The sequence below is a fragment of the Mus caroli genome, unplaced genomic scaffold (genome assembly GCF_978045245.1).
Source record: "Mus caroli unplaced genomic scaffold, Mus_caroli_1 scaffold_16, whole genome shotgun sequence".
Classification (NCBI taxonomy): Eukaryota; Metazoa; Chordata; class Mammalia; order Rodentia; family Muridae; genus Mus; species Mus caroli.
The window spans coordinates 85,374,093-85,388,808 of record NW_028227271.1 but is presented as its reverse complement, the minus strand read 5'-3'; the positions used below and the strand labels follow the sequence as shown (position 1 = coordinate 85,388,808).

Below are 14,716 nucleotides of genomic sequence, written 5' to 3'. Positions count from 1 at the left end.
CCTCAGCTTCTCTAATTCAACCACAGGGGTCAGAAGCTTCTGTCTGTTGGTTGGGTGCAAATATCTATATCTGACTCTTTCAGCTGCTTGTTGAGTCTTTAGAAGGACTAGTCATGCTAGGTCCCTTTCTTTGAGCGCTCCAAAGCTTCACTATTAGTGTCAGGCCTTGGGACCTCCCCTTAAGCTGGATCCCACTTTGGGCCTATCACTGGACCTTCTTTTCCTCAGTCTCCTCTCCATATCCACCCCTACAGTTCTTTTTCTTTTGGAGGGTCGCAAAAAGGATGTTATAAAGAGGGGTAATGAACCTGGTAGGACTGGGAAGTGAGTGTGTTCGGGGTTCATAATGTGAAATTACCAAGTAATCAATACTAGTATTATGAAAAAAATTAATGTATATATTAAAAGTATATTAATGTATACCTTATCAATATACAGTTTTTTATTATTTCTATACTGTTTATGAATTAATAAGGGGGAAATGCACTGTTTGTTTTTTGAACTAATATTTCATACAATGATAAGATACTTGTTCTTGAAAATTTCATAATAACAATATTTAGTAGATAGAATAATTTTATGAGCCTATATTGACTTGTAAAATTTCTTGTACTTTGAGTATTATAGATGGCGAACAGTGAGGTAGGCTGATTGTTTCAGATGAGGTGGAGTATGACCTGCTAGCTTCCTGAAGCTGAGAAAGTCAAATTAAAGAATGAGGATATACAGACATCCCAAGTTTTTTCTTTCAGAAAATATGACTGGATTTGAGAAAATGTGTAAAATTATTTAAAATTCGATGTAATTTACCATATCCATAATAATTAAATTTTTTCTCTCATATAATTAGAAACTATATAGAAACTATAGTTTCTAATTAACTTGTAAATTGACTTCCTATTCTAACACATAGATTTTGTTAACATCCTAACATATCAAATGTTTTAAAATAATCTTGTGTAGGACAACATTATGGAATTTGTTAAATATTTATTTGAAAATTGTATGAGTGATATATTTTAAAAGTTGTGTAACATTTGATTTCAAAGTATTAAACGTTGCACTAATGAGTGTTATAATAAGTTAGAATAATTTTTATTTAATTGGCTTATTTTAGTTTTTATGCACAGAATTAAATAGTGTAAATTCATAGTAGTTGGTCTGATAATATGATGTCTTTTTTTTTTCAAAGATAATGATCTATGGCCAGTGCATGGAATTTCCCAAGTAAAAATAGACCATGTTCTTGTCACCATTGTTAAGAATTTGCAAAAAAAAAAAAAAAAAAAAAAAAAAAAAAGAATTTGCTTTACAGGAAGATGTGTCTGCTTATCACATTTTCAAATTATAGCAATAATAATTAGATTCATGGTTTATGTCTGACTTCCATGGGGATACTGTGCTTCGTACTGTTCTAATAGACTGTGATCTACCACAGTTTATGATTGCCTTTTACATATACAAAAGTCATTTACTTCCTCTTTCCAAGTTCAATAGATTTGTTGAGTCTTATCTATTTTATATTGTATATAGAATCCTTGAGGGATGGGCCCAGCCTACTGTGGGGTAGGGGTAAGGGTAGTCTAACTCGTTCAGACATGTGATCCTTAAGTTTCTTAGAAAGCAATCTGAGCAAGTCATGAGAAGTACTTATTACTTTCATGAATAAGCAATACTGGCTTAAAGTTTCCATAGAAAGCTGGCCAATATGGGCTATGGGTATGTCCAGGAGTAAGTGTTTGGAGGAAAAGAGTACTTGGATTAGTAAGATAGAATACAAATGAATGAACTCTGTTCATCACTGAGGGGAGGTACATCCATACCAGTGAAAGCCTGCATGTTCATAAGAGGAGGAAATGTTCTTCTGTTTAAATTTGGATACTCATCTTCTTAGGCATTTGTTCTCTGCTCCCTAGCCTCTTAGAAACAAACTAAGTAATACAAGCAAACCAACATCTCCAGCTTGCAGATGATAGATTATGGACATTCTTTGACTTCTGACTACATGAGTGAATCACTGTGTTAAATTACTGTCTTCACCCTCTGTAGCTCCCATATATGATTATAAATACATGTCCCAATGTAATTCTCATTTTTTGTTTCCCCAAAGAATCCACACTAATATCCACGCCTGTCTTGTTTTTCCTCTCATACTTGTAAGTCTTACTGCTTGTTCTAGTTAGTGTTGTAGAAAATGTTATATGTTTGAATGATATATATGCTTGAATGAACTCAAATATGCATGTCCAGAATCCTGAAAAAACACTCATTTGAAATAACTGAATCTTTAATATTGCAAAATGTTTCCTTTGGACCACATGGACGAATAAATCACTTTGCAGCACTTTGGTTCCAGGGTTTTGTAAAAATTTGTACTTATTGATTATGTTGCATCTATTTTCTGATGAATCTAATACTAGGTAAAAACGAACTATAAAATATTTGATTGGTTTCTTTAGCCTTTCCAATAAACTTTTCTATGCCTTAACTTTGAAATATGCTTCAAATAATCCAATTTGATCATCATAAAGGAGGGAGATAATCTTATTTGAGGTTTTTGAAATGTTCTGAAAACTTTTGACACAAGAATCTGTTGATAATATCAAATATTTGGGGTCAATAAAAGAAGAAAAGTTATTATTTAATAGGTGCCATGTTTATATCTTATGTTGACAAGAGATCAATTGTGGTAGTTCATTTTCTGTCAGCTTGACACAAGAGGTATTTCACCTGAGAACTTGCTTCCCTCAGATTACCTGTGTGCAAGTCTGTATGGCATTTTCTTGATATGATTGAAGTGGATGGACCCAGCCCACTTCCTTGGTACTACCTCATCCTTGGGGAGTAAGGATGAGGTAGTACAACTCGTACAGACATGTGATTCTTATGTTGCATAGAAAGAAATCTAAGCAAGCCATTAGGAGTAAACCAGTAAGCTGTGTTTCTCCATGGCGCTACTTCAGTTTTGACTTCCAGGTTATTGTCCTGCTTGAATTCTTTCCCTTACAGGTATAACTATTACCTAGAAGTGTGAGATGAACTAGACCTTTTCCACCCAAGTTCTTTATGTAAAATTAGATCAACCACTTCTACCCCAATTATTTTCAGTCACCTTTTTTTCATGGCAGTAGAAACTTAATTAGCACAACCCCATAATTCTTATCTCCCAACAACATCTTCTGAACAAACCCCCTATTATCGTTGTCTCTTTCCTTTGATGTTATATACTACATTTAATCAAAATTGCTAGTATCTGCATGGCTCAGTGTCTAAACCACAGAGGAATATAGTTGAATCTCACCTAGAAACTTTAAACTGCTTATGGAAGTATGGAAGTATGGAGCCTAATGAGGCTCTCCCAATCTCTGATGAAACTTTAATAAGTTATGTTTCCTGCAGATCTTGAGCAGATAACCACAACCCTTTCAGAGATGTTGCAGCAATGTCATGTTCATATTCAGAATCTTACAGCACTGCTCATTCTCTGTCCTGCCTCCTTTTATGCAGTTCATTCTGAACATTGGAGGGAATGGTATAGATGTCTCATTTAGGGATGAACATTCAACAGTAACTTATTTAATTAATTATTTAATTTTCATTACACCTAAATCATAGTTTCTCCTTCTTCCTCTGCTTCCAGGCCTTCTTTGACCTCCCACCTCCCCTTTCCCATTCACCTTTCTTCCCTCCCTCTTCAAAAAAGGGGGAGTCTCCCATGGATGTCAACTAGCCTCCACATATCAATTTGCAGTAAGACTAGGCAAACTATCTCCCATTGAGTCTAGAAGCAGCAGCCCAATAAGAGAGAGAGACCCAGAGTCAGAAAACAAAGTCAGGGATAGCCCCTGCTCCTCTGGGAGTCCCACATGAAGATCAAGCTGCATCACTGTTACATTTGTGCAGAGGGCCTAGGTTATGCATGCTCTCTTATTGGTGGTACAGTGTCTGTAGGCCACTATGGTGCCAGGTTGGTTAATTCTGTAGGTTTTCTTATGGTATCCTTGACCATTCTGGTTCCTCTTCCCTACTTCCACAAGATTCCCCAAGCTCCACTTAATGTCTGTCTGTGGGTCTCTGTAATGTATTCTTAGTGCTTGGATGAGTTAAAGGTTCTGCATTAACCCCTGTACATGGTAAGCAATAATTATATATTTGCATAAACATAAATCTCAAGCTTACTTGAATAACGAGTGTTTAGGGAAGTAGCAGCAGGTCGTACCTAGGCTTTTGACCTCCAGGTTATGAACCTTTGATCAAGTTTATAATAGCATCTATAAATTTCCCATAGTGAAGCAGGACTCAAATATAAACAGAGAGTGCTTGGTGACCTTACAATACACATGCCACTATCGCATTAGTGGTACACCATGCTTGGCAATTTAGTGTTTATAGCTCACAACTGTAACAGCTAAGTAGGACCATGGATCACTTTACTCCACTACATGCTAGCATAGAACCTTCTGGCAACTGTGAAAGGTAGTCCAAAGGGAAGAAATTTCCAGTTAACTCTCAGCTTGATTTCATGTCCTGTAATTAAAGCGTGATATTCTCTTGTCTAATTCTGTTGGTCAACAAAGAGTGATGGTAATACCCTATATAGTTTTTGATACCTTTGGGGCCAGCATAACCACTAAATCATATAGTGATACTACAAAACTAGCTATGTGATATAATTTAATAATCTGTAGTTGCTGGGAACATCTATATCCACCTATTATCCCTTTAAACTCTTTTTTTAATTATTGTACAATATAGTAGACTTTCATATTATTTCATCATGTGTTTTAGTTTGATTAACCCATTCCAACATCTGTTCCTTTTTTCTTCTTCTTTTTTTTTTTAAGATGTTCTAACTTATTTTATATGAATACACTATTGCTGTCTTCAGACACCAGAAGAGGGCATGGGATCTCATTACAGATGGTTGTGAGCCAACATCTGGTTGGTGGGTATTGAACTCAGAACCTCTGGAAGAGCAGTCAGTGCTCTTAACCACTGAGTCATCTCTCCAGCCTCATCTGTTCCTTTCTGATACCTATCCACTTACAGTCTGTCTAAGTCTTATGTCCTCACTATTTTGCCAAAAGCACCACCATTGTACCTTTATTTAAAAAATCATCTGGGTCACAAGTCCCTTCTGGTCCACACCAGCACCTGGATTCCTTGGGTGTGTAGTCTCTAGACACCCACAAGGACCCCATAAGACCCTCCACGGGATCTTAAGACCTCTGGTGAGTGGAACACAGCTTCTGCTCCAATACAATCGAGCAGGACCTGAGACTGCATTAATTAGCAAAGCAGAAAACCCAGCCTGAGCAGGGTCACAAGTCCCTTCTGGTCCATGCCAGCACCAGGGTTCCTTGGGCATGGAGTCTCCGGACACCTGTAAGGACCACACAGGACCCTCAATGGGATCTTAAGACATCTGATGAGTGGAACACAACTTCTGCCAGGAGGCAGGTTCAAACACCAGATATCTGGGCACCTTCCCTGCAAGAGGAGAGCTTGCCTGCAGAGAGTGCTCTGACCACTGAAACTAAGAAGAGAGCTAGTCTTCCAGGTCTGCTGATAGAGGCTAATATAATCACCTGAGGAACAAGCTCTAACCAGAGACAACTATAACAACTAACTCCAGAGATTACCAGATGGCAAAAGGCAAACGAAAGAATCTTACTAACAGAAACCAAGACCACTCACCATCATCAGAACGCAGCACTCCCACCCCACTCAGTCCTGGGCCCCCCAAAACACCCGAAAAACTAGACCCGGATTTAAAAGCATATCTCATGATGATGGTAGAGGACATCAAGAAGGACTTTAATGGCTGAGAAGCATCTGAAATAATGTTCAGCATCCTTAATCATCAGGGAAATGCAAATCAAAACAACCCTGAGATTCCACCTCACACCAGTCAGAATGGCTAAGATGAAACATTCAGGTGACAGCAGATGCTGGTAAGGATGTGGAGAAAGAGGAACACTTCTCCATTGTTGGTGGGATTGCAAGCTTGTACAACCACTCTGGAAATCAGTCTGGCAGTTCCTCAGAAAATTGGACATAGTACTACAGGAGGATCCTGCAATACCTCTCCTGGGCATATATCCAGAAGATGTTCCAACTGGTAAGAAGGACACATGCTCCACTATGTTCATAGCAGCCTTATTTATAATAGCCAGAAGCTGGAGAGAACCCAGATGCCCCTCAACACAGGAATGGATATAAAAAATGTGGTACATTTATACAATGGACTACTACTCAGCTATTAAAAAGAATGAATTTATGAAATTCCTAGGCAAATGGTTGGACCTGGAGGGCATCATCCTAAGTGAGGTAACACAATCAGAAAAGAACTCAAACGATATGTACTCACTGATAAAGTGGTCATTAGCCTAGAAACTTAGTATAACTGAGATATAAGATACAATTTGCAAAACACATGAAACTCAAAAAGAACGAAGACCAAAGTGTGGACACTTTTGCCCCTTATTAGAATTGGGAACAAAACACCCATGGAAGAAGTTACAAAGACAAAGTTTGGAGTTGAGACAAATGAATGGACCATCTAGAGACTGCCATATCCAGGTATCCATCCCTTAATCAGCCTCCAAACGATGATACCATTGCAATCACTAGCAAGAGTTTGCTGAAAGGACCCTGATATAGCTGTCTCTTGTGAGACCATGCCGTTGCCTAGCAAACGCATAAGTGGATGCTCACAGTCAGCTATTGGATGGATCACAGGGCCCCCAATGGAGGAGCTAGAGAAAGTATTCAGGGAGCTAAAGAGACCTGCAACCCTATAGGTGCAACAACATTATGAACTAACCAGTACCCCGGAGCTCTTGACTCTAGTTGCATATGTACCAAAAGATGGCCTAATCGGCCTCCACTGGAAAGAAAGGCCCATTGGACATGCAAACTTTATATGCCCCAGCACAGGGGAACGCCAGGGCCAAAATGTTGAGTGGGTGGGTAGGGGAGTGGGGGGGAGGGTATGGGGGACTTTTGGGGTAGCATTGGAAATGTAATTGAGGAAAATACCTAATAAAAATATTTTTTAAAAACTCACCTGATTTGCAAACAGAGTTGAATCTGCCTATTTTACTCTTTTATTTGTCTTTGTGATATACAGAAACATGCTGTTATCTGAGAATAGAAATTAATATGTTTGAGAATAACTATTTTGTCGTCTATGATTGATAAGTAATCTATTAACCACAATCTTAGATATAATTATTTTAAAAATAATCTTTATAGTATCTGTGATATTACTTTCTATACCTAATACATAACTAGGTTTTGAATTGAGTAAGAATGGCACTTCCATATTCATTAAAATTATCATATGAACTAAGTCACATATTCAGGTAAAGTAGTGATTCATAGTGATTCACTTTTGTTAATTTATATATGGCTAGAGAGATGATGGCTCAGAAGTTCAGAGCACTGACTGCTCTCTCAGGGCACAGGATCATGTTCAAGACACAGATTCAAGTCCCAGCATCACATGGCAGCTTGTAGCTCTGTGTAACTCGGGTTCCAGGGACCTGACACCCTTACACAGACAAATGTGCAGGCAAAACACCAATGCACACAAAATAAAAATAAAGAAAATAAATGAAGGTGATCTAAGTTCCAGATGTCAACCTAATTATTGTACCATTTCAAAGAAAGAGATGGAATGAATTAATCTGAAGTCATGCAGGTATAATTTTTTTTTGTTTTTTGTTTTTGTTTGTTTGTTTGTTTGTTTTTCGAGACAGGGTTTCTCTGTGTAGCCCTGGCTGTCCTGGAACTCACTCTGTAGACCAGGCTGGCCTCGAACTCAGAAATTCACCTGCCTCTGCCTCCCAAGTGCTGGGACTAAAGGCGTGTGCCACCACCGCCTGGCTCATGCAGGTATAACTTTATCAAAATAAGAATGGACACATAAATGTGTGTGTTCTGTTGTTACATTTAATAATAATATTTGGATATTAGTTACATAGGTGTAATTATTAAATGAAAAAAATAACCTAACGTGTACATAAAGTTATATAAAGATATAGATATAGCGGAGAACTGCCTGGTCTGGCCCCAATGAGAGAAGGTGCACCTAATTCTCAAGAGACTTGCTGCCCTCGGGAGTGGGGAGGTCTGGTGGTGTCCTGGTGGGGGTGGAGTATGAGGACATACTCTGGAAGAAGGGAGTGAGGGAGCAGGTATGAGATGAGGAAGAGTCAGAGGGCAGACTCTTGTCAGATGAGGAAGAGTCAGAGGAGTTGGATAATGACTGGACTGTAAAAGAGATTAAATAATAACAATAATTAATAATAATAATAGATTTCAAAAATCACAAGCTATAAAAGCAAACTGTCAAACTATCCTCACACTTTCACTCTCTGAGATGTGATTGTTCAATCGAGATGTTTTTCTTGGTACAGAGTCTTCATTCTGTCTATTTCATTGAATTTATTGTAAGAAAAAATATCATATTTAAAATATCACTGTGGATTTGTCAGACACTTAAACATATGAACATTTTTTAAACTTCACTGTATTTTTCTAATGTATAACGTTAAAATTTTTAGCAATCCCAGTGTTCTTTTTAAATTTTGTTTAATTTGTCTTTTCTTTAGTCCAGTTGTCAACAGAAACCTATGGACACAAATTTCTCTCATAGTAACAATTGAAAACAAAGGATATTAGAGAAAATCTAAAATTGAGTTGAGTAACCATATTTCAAGTTGCACACTAAATAAAAATTATCACTGAGGCTTTTTCATATATTATTTAGACAATTAAATAAATCAAATTAAAATGTAGTAACATAGACTTTAAAATAAAGCTAGAAGATGTTTATTTCAATGATAAATTTTTTTAACTATTATAATATTTTTAAATTCGATAATATATTTTAATTGTTCTCCAAGGATCCCAATTTAAAGTTCAGTACCACTTTCCTGACATCCACAGGACCATCCTCATAGCAAGAGGAAAAAGCATATGTAATTAACAAAGACAATTCTTTATCATTGATGAAATCCATCACATACTTTATTGCCTCTTTTCACTGACTCACACATTTCTGATTCTCTGGGATGTTTTGTCTTCTGATTTTCATGCTTGGAAATTAAAGAAAAAATCCTTGACCCTTAAAGATTATACACATGTCAACCAATTTCTTCCAAGCCTTGTACATATAGGGGCCTGTTTCTGAAAAATAAGACCAAAGTGAGGGAATGTGTCTTCTTCTTTACAATTCAAAACCAGTAGGGGGAACCTGGGTATAGTCATGTGCACACATCCTTCTATGTCCACACTCAGGAGACAGAGGCTAAAGGAGCTCATATTTAAGGATAATCAGGTCAACACAGGACATTTTCAGGGAATTACTAACCACAGAGTGAGAGTCTGTTTGACAAAAAACCTTGACAAGTTATTGCGTTTATTCATTAATTTAGTTTTATGAAACAAATCTGACCATCTAACCCACGCTGATCTAGAACTCACAATCCTCCTGAAACACCATATGTGCAGATTACATGGACCTCTGACCATTTGATAACTTCTATATCTTTTTTGTTTTTGCATTCACAACAGGAAGCAACCTGTTTTGAAAGAGGTCCAATAGTTTTAATCATCCTTCATCGGCTCAATGGCAAGCCTGTCTGGAAACAGGGAGATTTTGTTGCCAGTATAACGTGAGCACAGGGATTAGATCACTGAAGGCATCTGAATAAGGTGAAGCTGACAGATGTTCTATTGGCTGAACCAGAATTTCCTAGAGCTTTTATATGGTGTCTGGAATGGCTATTCATAAAGCAGTGTCTCCCAAAGCCCCAGTTGTTTTTACGTTGTGGCCAGAGGCTACGGCTTAAGTGACATTGTGATGGTTTCCACAACTGAAATAGATCTGAAGTGTGAGGTGTTAAAGCAACCTTGGCTGTCATTATGACATTTCCCTGGAACATGGGAAAAACAGTAGTTTGATTGACAAATTCCCTATTTTCCATTAAAGCTGCTTGACTAAAATTACAGTTGAAGCAACACTTGGTGGGATTCTAGAAGTGGTACAGTGTTGCCCAGCCAGGATCTCAAGACTGTGGGAATTACAGTAATGACTTCTTGATCTGACCTGAGACTCTGAGACTCTGCCTGACCTGGGGCAGTTGCTCTTGTGCCACAGTACAGGGCTGTTAACCACTGTTAATTGTGGAGCGTAGCTGCTTGCTGTCATCACACTTGACAGCTGCAGCCTTTACAAAAGAAGACACAATGTTAAAAGATTGCCAAAGTCCATTGTAGCATTAATATACCACTATGATAAATTCTGTCCAGTGATTAACCCGTTGCCAGTGCCCTCAGAGGGAAAATGATATAATCCATGAAGTCCAAGTTTATCTCCATCTGTGTTACTGTAGGAATACAAAGCACAATACCCACTTTGGAGGAAAATCTGGTAATTTCTGACAAAATGAAAGCAATCTCCCTTATGAACTCTCCTGTACAAAAAGTCACCAAATTCTTTTAAAAACACATACCATGCAAAATAGTGCACAGGGATATTTGTGACAATTTGGTCTAGAGTAGATGAATAAATATAAACAGACAATGGAATGAGGGACATCCCTACTTAAATAAGCAACCAACTCATGAAAACATACAATCCTCTAATGTGTATGACTAAGTGAAAGGTGTCAAACTGAAGATTCTATACACTGTATGATTTCAACCACATGAAATTCTGGAAAGAAAAGAGCAAAACTGAACCAAAAAGTATCATAGATTTGATAGGTGAGACAAGACAGGGGGTTAAGTAAACATAATATGTCTAAGATCAAACTATCTTCACACTGCTGTAATAGTATCTGTCATTAAAACGTCAAAATCCAGGGTAAATTTTGGTGGCAACTGCATTATCATTAGTGTATCCTCGGCTTTCACAAATGATAAAGTTATTGAGAGAGTAGATGACCACTTTCCACAGGGCATGGACTATATGAAAATTATTTGGGCTGTTGCCTCAATTTTGATATAAATATAAAATCATCATGAGTTGTTTTCTATTATTGTGTTCTGTTTTCATGTATATATTGGCTTATTTTGTGTGTCAACTTTACACAAGCTGGAGTCATTAGAGTGGAGGGATCCTCAGCTGAGGAAATATCTCCATGAGATCCAGCTGTAGAGCATTTTCTCAATTAATGATCAATTAGGAGCAACCCAGCCCATGGTGGGTAGTGTCATCCCTGGGTTCAAGGTTCTTTACTGTATAAGAAAGCAAGTTGAGCAAGCCATGTGAGGCAGGCTAGTAAAGTGCACCCCTCTGTAGCCTCTGCATTAGCTCCTGCCTCCAGGTTCCAACTCTGTTTAAGTTCCTGTCCTGACTTTCTCCAAGGATGGAGCATGATCTGAAAAGTAAGCTGAATAAACTCTTTTGTTTCTCAACTAGCATCTTGGTCATGGTGTTTTATCACAGCAATAAAGCCCTGACTAAGTCAAGGGAGGGAGGGACCTGGGAGGAAAAATGGGCAGGGTAGGGAGGAGTGGGGGGGTGGGGGGACCTGATCTGGTATTGGGTGAGGGAAAAGGACTGAAGCCCTGAGGGCCAGCAGAAAGAATGTAAACAGGCAACCTCAGGAAATAGGAGGTTGGAGGACCCCCCAGAATGCACCAGAGACCTAGGAAATGAGAGACTCCCAGGACTCAAAGGGAGGGATCTTATATGAAATGCCCAACAGTAGGGAGAGCTCACCTCCTGCAGGAAGACAGGATATCAAGTGAGGGATGAGGTTGCCATCCCACAGTCACATCTCTGTTAATAGATAATTGTTCCTGTCTGAAAGAATTACAGGGATGGAAATAGAGAGGAACCTGAGGAAAAGAAGGTCCAGCAACAGGCCCAAAGTGGGATCCAGATCAAGGGGAGGTTTCAAGGCCTGACAATATTACTGAAGCTATGGAGCACTCACAAAAAGGAATCTTTCAGACTGTCCTCTGAAAGACTCAATAAGCAGCTGAAAGAGTCAGATGCAGATATTTGCACCAAACCAATGGACAGAAGCAGCTGACCCCTGTTGATGAATTAGAAAAGGCTGAAAGAAGGTGAGGAGAAGGGTGATCCTGTAGGAAGACCAGCAAACACTGGACCAAAAAAGAGACAGCATACAACAGCAGTTATGAGGCCCCCAACACACATGGAGTAGAGGAATTCTGGATCGGTGCTCATTCAGAGATGATGCACCTAACCCTCAAGAGACTGGCGGCCCCAGGGAGTTTAGAGGTCATGTGGGGTTGGGGGTGGGGCCCACATGGAGATGGGGTGGGCTGGGGAGGAGGTGTGGGATGTGGAGCAGTTGGAGGGTGGCTGGGTGGAGGGGAGGCAAGGAATGGAAAATGGAGTGTAGAAAATATATTAAAATAAAACAAAATTTAAAAATAAGTATTGGAAGAATGATATATGGAGAAGATATTGATGTAAAGACTTAAAGGGCTGGATGTGTCAACTGAGACATGTGCATACACAGGAGGGAATATTAAAAAGGATATGGGGAATTAGATGGGAAAACTGTACATTTTGTAATTCCCAAGAATCAGAAGAAGATGAGCTGAAAATATAGGGGCTTATACATCATCTAGGGAAAATGAAATTCTCCTGAGTCATTAAAAGTTCATAGAAAATGAAGACTAATTTGTACTTTACAAGTAATTTTGTCTCCTGCGTAATAATCTTATTAGGTGAACATCTTTTAAAGAAGGAAATGGCCACCAAAGTGAATTTCAAAGAAAAGTCAGGGGATGATAGAACTAAAAAATAATGGGCATTGGAATCCTTAATGTAGAGATTTTAGCAAAATGTATAGGCAAAATACTCCCAGTTGTTAAACGGGATTAAAATATGGCCATACAATTATGAGAAAATGTGGGATGAAAAGAAAGTGTTAAGATTTTACACAGAGGTATTGAGGGAGTATTGATTCTTCTATTGAGGAACAATTGGATTCAAGGAAAGAAACATTCAAATTAAGAAAAGTGATCATTACCAAGTTAAGGTGAATAAAATAAAAACCTAAAATTCACACTGTTAAGATTAGTGAGTATATATCAAACATTTGGGTGGTGGTGATAATGAAATCATTAGAATAATATAATGTATTGAGAAGTGAATCTACTTTTTAATTTTTTAATTAGGTATTTTCTTCATTTACATTTCCAACGCTATCCCAAAAGTCCCCCATACCCCCCCACTCCCCTACCCACCCACTCCTACTTCTTGGCCTTGGCGTTCCCCTGTACTGAGGCTTATAAAGTTTGCAAGACCAATGGGCCTCTCTTTCTAATGATGGCAGACTAGGCCATCGTCTGATACATATGCAGCTAGAGACACGAGCTCTGGGGGTACTGGTTAGTTCATATTGTTGTTACACCTATAGGGTTGCAGACCCCTTTAGCTCCTTGGGTACTTTCTCTAGCTCCTCCATTGTGGGCCCTGTGGTCCATCTAATAGCTGACTGTGAGCATCCACTCCACTTCTCAAAACAATCTGACTGTAACAAGAATATTGGAAAAATAAGAATAAATATATTGATCTCTTGACAAATAAATAAAAACTCATCTCTGGTTAGACATACTCAGAAATACTCTGACTGAAAGATTATCAAATCACTAGGCAAGGAAATTTCATTCAGAGAACGCATAGGAATGATCTTTATTACAGAATATGGTCACTAAGCATACCTTGCTGGGAGAGTCACAGGATGTACAACATAGCAATAAGCTTGAAAATATTTGTTGTCAAGGTGACTAATGGCGGAAATAAATTGGAACAGCAAGGCCATTAGCACTTTTCCTTTTCTGCTCTGAACCACAAATAGTGGCACTTGATCTGAGCTGGAGAAGTGAGTGTCAGAGCTGGGAACAAAGACCCAAAAGATTATTCTTGGGCACTAATTATTTTCAGAAGGTTAGGGACATCTTCACACCCAGACAAAAGACCCTACCACATAAATCTTGGCAACAGAGATTGTCTGCTTCATATATGATCAAGAGAATGACCACAGTAATGCCAATAGTGACTGGAATATGACTGCTTAGTAACAATTGAATAAAAATGTCTAAGTGAAAGCAATGTTAACAAACTATCATAATGTAGATGGTAAACACAGGAATTTGGAATAAATATAGTAAATGTTTCCAAATTAATAATTTGATATTGAAAATAAAATATTTATTCAAAAGAGAGATTGTCATATTTTCAAAATTAAGTTATTTTTAAAATTAACGTTAAAATCCATAACTTTAACAAAATGCCTTTTGTTTTCAGTGGAGAAAACTTGATGTATCCTTTCCTTAAATGATTGTCTTCAGCTTCTTCATCCTTCTTGTCTTCTTTTGCTGCTCCTCTTGCTCCTCCTCATCCATCTTCATCCTCCTTTCTGGTCTTAACTTCTCAGGTTCCCACCGAGGTACAGATGCACTCATCCCCCTATCACTGAATGTATCTTTAGTTCCTTTATGGATGTGTGTCCTGGAGCTGGATATTCAGATCTCTGAGCTGCCTGAAATGGGTAGCAGCATCTCAACTTGTATCCTATGGAAGAATAGTACATGTTCTAACCCACTGAGAAAACTTTCCAACCCCCTATGACCCTTACTAAGTGAGCAGTTATTTCAGTGAAAAAAAAATGTTGCTACCAATTTTCAAAACAGTATATATGAAACAATTACTCTTAAT

At 38.2% G+C, this 14,716-nt stretch overlaps 1 long non-coding RNA gene across 2 annotated transcripts in view; it reads right to left on the bottom strand.

The window, feature by feature from the left end:
• Positions 1–14,716, bottom strand: part of LOC147000804 (uncharacterized) — a 71,764-nt gene that overhangs the window by 12,646 nt on the left and 44,402 nt on the right. For both annotated transcript variants that reach the window (XR_015045512.1, XR_015045511.1), the window contains exon 3: positions 7,070–7,146. This is a non-coding gene — a long non-coding RNA (uncharacterized LOC147000804). The remainder of the gene's footprint in view (positions 1–7,069; positions 7,147–14,716) is intronic.